Source organism: Lutjanus erythropterus, chromosome 6, assembly GCF_056507025.1.
Source record: "Lutjanus erythropterus isolate fLutEry1 chromosome 6, fLutEry1.hap2, whole genome shotgun sequence".
In the NCBI taxonomy this organism is placed as follows: domain Eukaryota; kingdom Metazoa; phylum Chordata; class Actinopteri; order Lutjaniformes; family Lutjanidae; genus Lutjanus; species Lutjanus erythropterus.
This window is the reverse complement of record NC_139322.1, coordinates 26,079,323-26,087,898: the sequence shown is the minus strand read 5'-3', so window position 1 is coordinate 26,087,898 and position 8,576 is coordinate 26,079,323.

The following is an 8,576-nucleotide window of genomic DNA, read 5'->3' as shown; positions in this document are numbered from 1 at the left end:
GATAAGAAGCACAACAAAAAGCATCATCTGTTTGTCAGGATGCCTTGCCGCAGCACTCCGCTCAAATGTATTGGTTTTCCTCATGTTTCATTTCTTGCGAGCAGAGGTAAGGCAGGAGGGAGAGGAGGGCAAAATAAAGCAAGTGGTGTGCTTTTGTGGTGTTGACACCTACAAAGAACTCTCCCCCTCTGTCTTGACATCTGTGTTTTTTATCATCAAACTCCCAGGGGTGCAACAAAAAAACAGTCACACTTTATTTTATAGTACACTAATAAGGCATAACAAGCAGTACTTTGTATCAAATTAGATAAAAACAAGAAATACTGTTTTTTTTTTTGTCTGACAGTAGTTATACCCTAATTAGACCCTTATTAACTGAGGGTAAGAAAGGGTAATTAGTGATACATTACAACAGAACTTTACTGTCAACTGAAGTGTGTTATTTCCCACAGTTAGACCCTTATTAGACTTTATTAAAGGGCAATTAGGAACACATTATGACAGAATGGTATTGTAAACTATGGTTGATTATTTCCCACAGTTAGACATTATTAGGTTTTATTAGAGGGTAATAAGACACACTTGACAACAGAACGAAACTAAAGTGTATTGTTTCCCACTATTAGACTCTTATTAGTCCTTATTAGAAGGCAATTAGGGACACATTAGAACAGAACTGTACTGTAAACTAAAGTGAAATGACATATCTGCTACTTGAGACACATCTTCTTCTAAGGAAGTCTAATAAGGGTCTAAGACACTTTAGTTTACAGTACAGTTCTATTGTACTATGTCCCAAATTACCATCTAACACAGTCTAATAAACATCCAATTAAGGGCCCAATACTGTCTAAAAAGAAGATATTATATATAGTTTTTGCAACTTGTTACAAAATACAGCAGGGTGCCTGGTGTGTAATTAAGACAAAGCTGTGTTTGTCTAATAAAGAACATTTTATTTTCAGTTTTTGTCTAATTTGATATTGAAATCTTCATGAGCTGAATGAGCATAAATATTTGTGCTGTTAATTATTATGTCCTCACTTTATTTAAAATGTACCTGCACGTGTGCATATTTCTGATTTTTTTTTTTAGCCAACTGAACCTAATATTCATCCACAACTAGCATCATTAAAACCCCTGACCAGGCCCACACGAGACCACTTGATTGGATTGAAGTGGTGATGTCAGTTTTGGTTCCAAGGGAGGATATCTTGACTTTGTATAGGGCAAATTGATGTCAGGAAGAGTGGAAGGGGATGGTGGTGGTGGGTTGAAGCAGCGGTGGAGGGGGTCTCCTGACGCATGCTAAAGTGCCAGTGAGTGGACTGGCATCTATTATTTATCTCCCCTACCCACCATTAAGCCTGTAATGAGCTGGTTTAATTCACTGGGCAAACAGGCTTACAGCAGTCATGTATCAATAAATGTTAATTATCCTGGCTCCTGGTCCCGTCTCCAAGTGCCCCAACGCTGCAGTCCTGGTCTGATTGCTCCAGCATGGAATCCAATATGTTAGATGTCAATGCCGCATCAAATGAGGATTGCGGTGTGTGGTGTTTAGACAATTAGGGCTGCCCTCCGTAGTCTTAGGTTTAGCATAATGGAGCAAGCCCTCTATTGCTCCACCAACGCTGGCTCATCTGATTCTCTGTCAACAAGGCTATTGATCTGGCAATGGATCAGTGTCAAATCATTGCCTTATTGTACTGAATTATGGATCAGGTATTTTGCATCTGAAACCATTACTTCAGGAATCACTGGAAGAATTATGAAAAACATATGTAGACTGTAAGTTTCTAAGATAAGACAATTTCTTATTGGCAGTGAAATTGAGCAATCAAACTTAAGCTGCTTATCAAGATGCCAAGAGACCCATTTCTTCTGAGTATGCTGAGTTGTGACATAAAACAAAGAGAATGGATTACAACAAACCACTACTTTTGACAAATATTAGACATTCAAGAGGTGTTCAGTTCATGTATAAATGAGTCTTAAAACTGACTGACTGTACTGGACCACCGTTGTCATTTAATGACCCAAAACCATGTATGTTCAGGCCTAGTTTTGTTCTTAACTGGATGTCAGAAACAGTGACACTTATGAGTGTGAGAATGTGCTTAGAGATAACATAATGTGTGCAGTGTGATGCATTCACTTACTGTAACTGTGATGGTATCATGTAGTTGAGAAAAAAGTGAACAAACTATTACTACCAGCCACATTTCCATTGCAGAAACTTTCCCAAGGAATAGGAACTTGTGGAGGAACTCAGTGTTTTATTTCCACAGCGATCTAAATTAAGTTCTGGGGACAAGTGTTGTCAAAGTTTTTTAAACATTGATAAAGATTAATAATTTATATTTGAAGTGTTTTCAATGCTATTTTTTCAGTATTGTTACTCCAGTACCAGCTGCACTTTTTTGCTTTCTCTTCTCTCCGACAGTGAGTTGACACACACACACACACACACACACACACACACACACACACACACACACACACACACACACACACACACACACACACACACACAGCTGCAGTCCTCACATAGTTCCACCGCTGTCTTCTTCTGGTCACTCATCTTATTTGATCCGTTGTCATGCTATAGCCTTGTCATATTTAGCTTTTAATAAAAAAGTAAAGATTTGATGCCTTCAATGTTCAGTTAATTTTTCCCTGCGGTATCAAAAATGGTATTGAATATCGTGGCAACAGGACTGGGGATGTTATCAAACCCCCCAAAAAAGTTTCTAGGTGGGACTTGCAACAGCAGTTTGTTTTTTGATCATTGAGCTTTGACACATCAACATGGAGTTGATAAAAGAAAGCATATGACAGATGGACAAATGCTGTTTTGGTGTCCTAACATCATTTTTTCATAGATCAATGGACAAATTTTCCTAATCTGCATGACGGAACTGTTTAAGTCCTTGAAAAATAGTTCCTGAGACTAAAGGCTCTGGTTACTTTGAGTGGAAATGTGGCTGTTGCCATTGAACTGAAATAATTCAAATCAGCAAAATTATTTGTAATTTCCACCTCTAATTCTCACTGCGATTCAAAGCTAGGCATGAGAATGTTTATTTAAAGGAATTATTAAGATGATTCACTGTCTTTCTGAGAAGATAAATATGATTCCCATATCCTGTCCACAAAATATAAAGCTACAGCCAGCAGCTGGTTAGTTTGGCATAAAAACTGGAACCTGGGAGAAACAGCTAGCCTGTCTCTGGCTGAAGTTAACAAAATCCACCCACTAGCACTTCTAAAGCTCACTAATTAACATATTATGTTTGGTTTGTTTAATGTGTACATAAACCTGTTATAACCCACAACAATTGATGGGTTAAGAGGAGGTTATGTTTACAATCTTTGTGCTAAAATAAGTTGGCTGTAGCTTATATTTATGATATTTAATAACAGCAGTTTTCAAAATAAAGTTATAAAGTTACAGTTTCCGAATAAAGTGCTCTACATGGCTGAACCAGGATTTAAACATTTAAGGACTGCAATGAAGCAAATGAAATTCAAAATAAATAATGCAAAAATAACACAGAATAAACTACCCATTAGAGTAAAAGAAGTAAGTTAAAATACAGTAACAGATGAAACAATGGAAGTAAAACAGTGTGCCAGCGTTAATGAAAAAGTTTTTTAAATGTGATTTAACAGATGTCACTCACTAGTGGATAATCTCATATCTGTTTTTGGACAATATCAGTGGTATTGATCTTCTCACCAAAGTTATGTGTAGAAACGAATAAATCTCCCATCAGTCCAGAGAGGACTCACTCAGCTCATGAATCATTTAGGATTTACAGCTCAGGTACTCACAGATCATGTCTCCAACTAATTCAGCTACATATAAGTCAGAAAAAACCCCCCAAAAACAACGCAATTTGCAATTGATATTTCAGTTTGGGTGAAGACGACACAGAGCAAACCATCACCTCTGGAACAGAACGTGATATATCTGCGCCCACCTTGCCTCTGTCAGGTTGAATCAGTGAGGGTGGCTGTGAAAAAAAAACAACAATGTTTGGGATTAAGAATACACTTCAGAAGGAATAACATTAGTGAAAGTCAAGCATATCCTTTTGGACAGTATTGCCAGTGAGCAGCAGCACAGCACGGCACGCTAATCTCCCTCTCTGTGTCTCTGTTGCGCGCACACACACACGCACACACACACACACACACACACACACACACACACACGATTTTCTTAAGACATGATTGGGTTCAGCTGCTCTGGCTGCTCTGGTGCATTTTTTCCAGTTCAAATGCAGTTCAGTCCTCTGATCCCCTTAGCACTCCCTGGGGTTCATCCAGTAAGAGACACATGACATGATTAATGGGCAACAGAGGTGGCTGATGGGAGAAAGTGAGGGGAAAAGCACAGCATAAGGAGAAATTAGAAACGAAGGTGTGAAGTTAATTAACAGGTCAGTACAGGTGAGAAGCAGATTTGGTTGTTTTGAAATGTGTCTGTTCATTATTATAGAATACATGCATTTAATTTTCACTCTGAAATATGCAGCATATGTAAAATGAGTTGCATAAAGCCATTTGTGTCTAGTGAGAGAGATATGTGAAATCTGATCAGTAGCCTCATGTGATGTCACTTGAGTCAACGTCGGTTCGGGCTTGAAGACTGCAAGTTTGAAAATGAAAAAAATTACACTCCAACAACACTCCTCGCCTCAGCTTGATGGTAGTGACTCAAGCCTATATACTATTAGCATAACTCACCAAAATGTCAACTGAACTGCATTGTGGGTAATATAGGCAAAATACAAAAATGTATCTATACTTGAGCATAAAAAGCTTAAGAAACCAAATTGTGACTTACACACTTGTGATCTATAAATCTCAAATGATTGTCACGTATATAATGCAGCACAAAAGAGGGTTTAATCAGGAATAGCCATGGTCCAAAAGTGAGAGACAAAGTTTTTGTAAGACCAGATCACAGAAACCCAAACACAAAATTCCTATCCCATTGTTCCTAACCCTAATGCAAAGTACAACACAGGCATGGGTGCATGTGTCCGAAATTGCAACACCTCTACAGAACCAGCAGGAAAATCACTTAAGTCAAGTCAAGAATGTGCTTAATTAATGTGCATAATTTCCACACCACAGTGATGTTTTATACATTACTACTTATGTGATTGATTTTAAGTAGTACTTAAGGTTTTGACAAAAAAACAAGAATGAGTGAAAAAAACAGATATTTGGTTCTGATGGTTCTGTTCCATCAATTTTGAAATATGAACTGTCTGTCATGAGTCTGGCAGTGTTATAGAAGCGCGATGATAAATCAGTGGAGTACTCTTTTAAAGGCAAACTATTCAGGATTTACCCCTCGAAAACAATGCATAGGCTCTTACATAGTAATTCCTCTCAATTATCACATGCAACCTGCCAGAGGTGTGTAGCAGCACCTCCATCCACAGACACCCCACCTTCTGCCGTGTCTTCTCACTTTCTCAGTAGTTTGCTGTGTTGCTGTGCATATTCTACCTTTAATGTATGGTTAGAGCAATAAAACCACATGGTTGAGGGTCGGGGTGAGATTGTGGTCACAGTTAATAAAACATGAATTGAACATGAATGGTTGGTTCTTGGTGAGAGGTGAACTCCGGTCACTTGCATGACAAGTCACCACAGGGCTATACTCCAGCCCCACCTCCATACCCTGCTACATTCATCCAATATGAACGCAATTCCTGCAGGATACAGGTCTGGTTTGAAGATGCTTTCTGCTACTGAGGAAAGTTTGAGCGCTTTGCACCTGTCTGTTTGACAATGCCACTGCTGTCTAACTCCATTCAGTAAGTAACAAATTGTAGTTCATGTTTCCTGATCAGAAAATGACATTTTCAAAAAAAAAAAAAAAGATAGGTGAAACAGCCTCACAAACACAACATTAAATGTTCCACTATCCTATTTCAACCGGCAAAGAGACACTATGTTATGAGAGCCAATTTGTCAGCATCTCCCGATATACGTATGTTCTATATACCACAGATATATATGCTTTTAATGTAGGATATTTCCACTGAAAGATCATAAAATAGAATTTCAGTGTCTCCTGAAAACAAGCCAAAGCAAACAACAACAAGCAGGTATAACAGTGGAACAGGAGTTATAGATAATTTCAGTATCTACCTGTGGATGCTGCACAGTGTTCACACCGACTTGTCACTGCTGTTGCATTATGTGTGTGTGTTTATGTGCACTGGGGTGTATGTGTGTGCGTTACACGACAATGAGAAAGGGACAGGGGGAGACAAAATGTGCCCCTCTAGCCTTTGTAATTATCTGCCAATTTTCTCTCCGTCAGTTGCCTTTATCATCCCTTTCAGATCTCACCTAGGGGTCGCAGACTGTCACTCTGTGGCACCTCCATCTCTCAATGTGTGCCGGATGAAATGTAGAAGTCCTCCCATTGACCTCTGCCTGCCAGTTCCCGCTTCCCTCTTCCTTTATTTGTTTCCTCGTAACGGGAGACATTTGGAGATAAGGATAATTATCAATCAGCAATCTCAGCAGCTATTTATGCAGCCTCTGAAGAGGAGGCAGTGGATGGGTGTTACTTTCTGACACCCGACTCAAGATGGCATGATAGATTGTCTCTTTTTTTGTCCACAGGCTTCCTCCACATAGACAGTTTTCTTGTAGGAGATTTGGACATTAGGCATTAGCAGAAAAATAAAATTATTATATTTATATATAATATTGTCACATTTGTAAATATTTGGCTAAAGCTTTTTCTCTGTATATTTCAACATTATATGAGTGATCTCTACCATGTTGCAACCTACCACAGACTGTGCAAAATTAAGTCCTACTGTATGGCACTTTATCATTAAATGATCCTACTTCTTAGTTGATTTATGACCTTAGTAGTGGTCTCTAACACTAGTCTAGCATGATGTTTATTTTGTAAATTATTGTTCTATTTAAAGAAAAATAGATGATAAAGCAGGGTATGTGCAACTGACAAGTCATTCTCAGTGAGTCCATCCAGCGCAGCACTCAGATCGAACTGTAGTGCTGAACTACATTGCTTATTTCTCGCTTAAAATGTTTTCAGGAACATATTTTAGTGTACTGTTTAGTTGTAATGCGAGGAAGATCACAACCAGGCAGGCTACCATTATTTCCTGCTGAACAGACGAGGCAAAACCAAGCCCCACCGCTCCTGTTGGTACTGTGCATGGTCTGGATGCAAAAAACAAGATGGCATCACCAATATGCATATGACTGTATGACATCATCTGGCGACTTTAAGTGACTTTTGGAGCTAATTTGATCTGCTTTCATTGGAAAAGAGGTGGTAACACTGGTTAGATATCTCTGGGGAGTTTACGACTTATTGATACATTACTGATATGCCTCTGTTCTGTGGCTTTTTGTCTGTTGGCAAGTGGAAAATCAAAAAATCTAAAGTCATGTAGTGTAGAACTTGCTATAAGAGAAGTTGACTATATGTAATGGCAAACCACTGTGAAAATCCCGACTTATGTGATGTTTTTATCACATTTTTGGCGGTTTATTCTTCAAATTGCCAAGAAACTTGACATTTTGCAGGCACACCCTTGGGTTAAACTGATGTCAGAGGCCTTACACTCATGCAGCATGCCGCTTTCACCCTGGCAGTCCCTGACAAAAAGAATAATCCCCCATCTGATGTGACATTTGAACAAGCAAAAAAAAAGCATATGAGGCCAGAATTAAGAGCATTATTGCTGGTTCGAACACAGCTTTCCTTCCCATCATGCAAGTCAGGGTCATACATGAGGAGGCAATCCCACTATAAGCCTAATTGTCTGGCTTCCCTCATTTTAAAATGTCACAACTTTATTGCTCACAAAACATTTCTGTCTGCCAAAGGGGACAGGGTATAATTAGAAAATATGTTCAAGCTCAGAAAACATGATTGAGCTAAGATGCCTCTCGAGGGTTTCAGCATCACTTGTTTTCCAAGATACATTCAAGGAACACTGTGTTTTAAACAGCAGTTAATTTTGTTAGTAGCTCATCTCATTTATTTAACTTTTTTCTTTTAAAAAAAACATGCCCTTGAGGACTCATCTCAGCTTAAAGTGAGACAAATACTGGTTTTCTTTGTAACAGACATTGACATGGCAATTAGGTCAGTCTCACTGCATGATCAACCAAATGGACCCCAACTATCCCTATTAAAACAGACTGATTCCTGTTTTGGTTGAATAGAAATACCAATTGCATTTAATAGTAATTAAAGTAATTAAAGACTCCAAAGTAGTCATTAATTAACCACTAGCCTCATTTCATCTAAATCTTATAAGCCGTGTAGGATAAAATATAATTTTTTAGTTAAATTGTATTTAAAGAACACAGATGTTAAGTGACACTAATTTCTTTGGAAATTTTGACAATTTTGACAATAATGTGAAAAGTAACTTCTAAATATTTGTCAAGTTCAAGTATGTAGCAAATGTCAGGTGATATCTTGAATGCCTGACAGTTAATGAATGCTGCATCAACACAGAAATATTCAAATACGGTGTCACAGTTTTGAT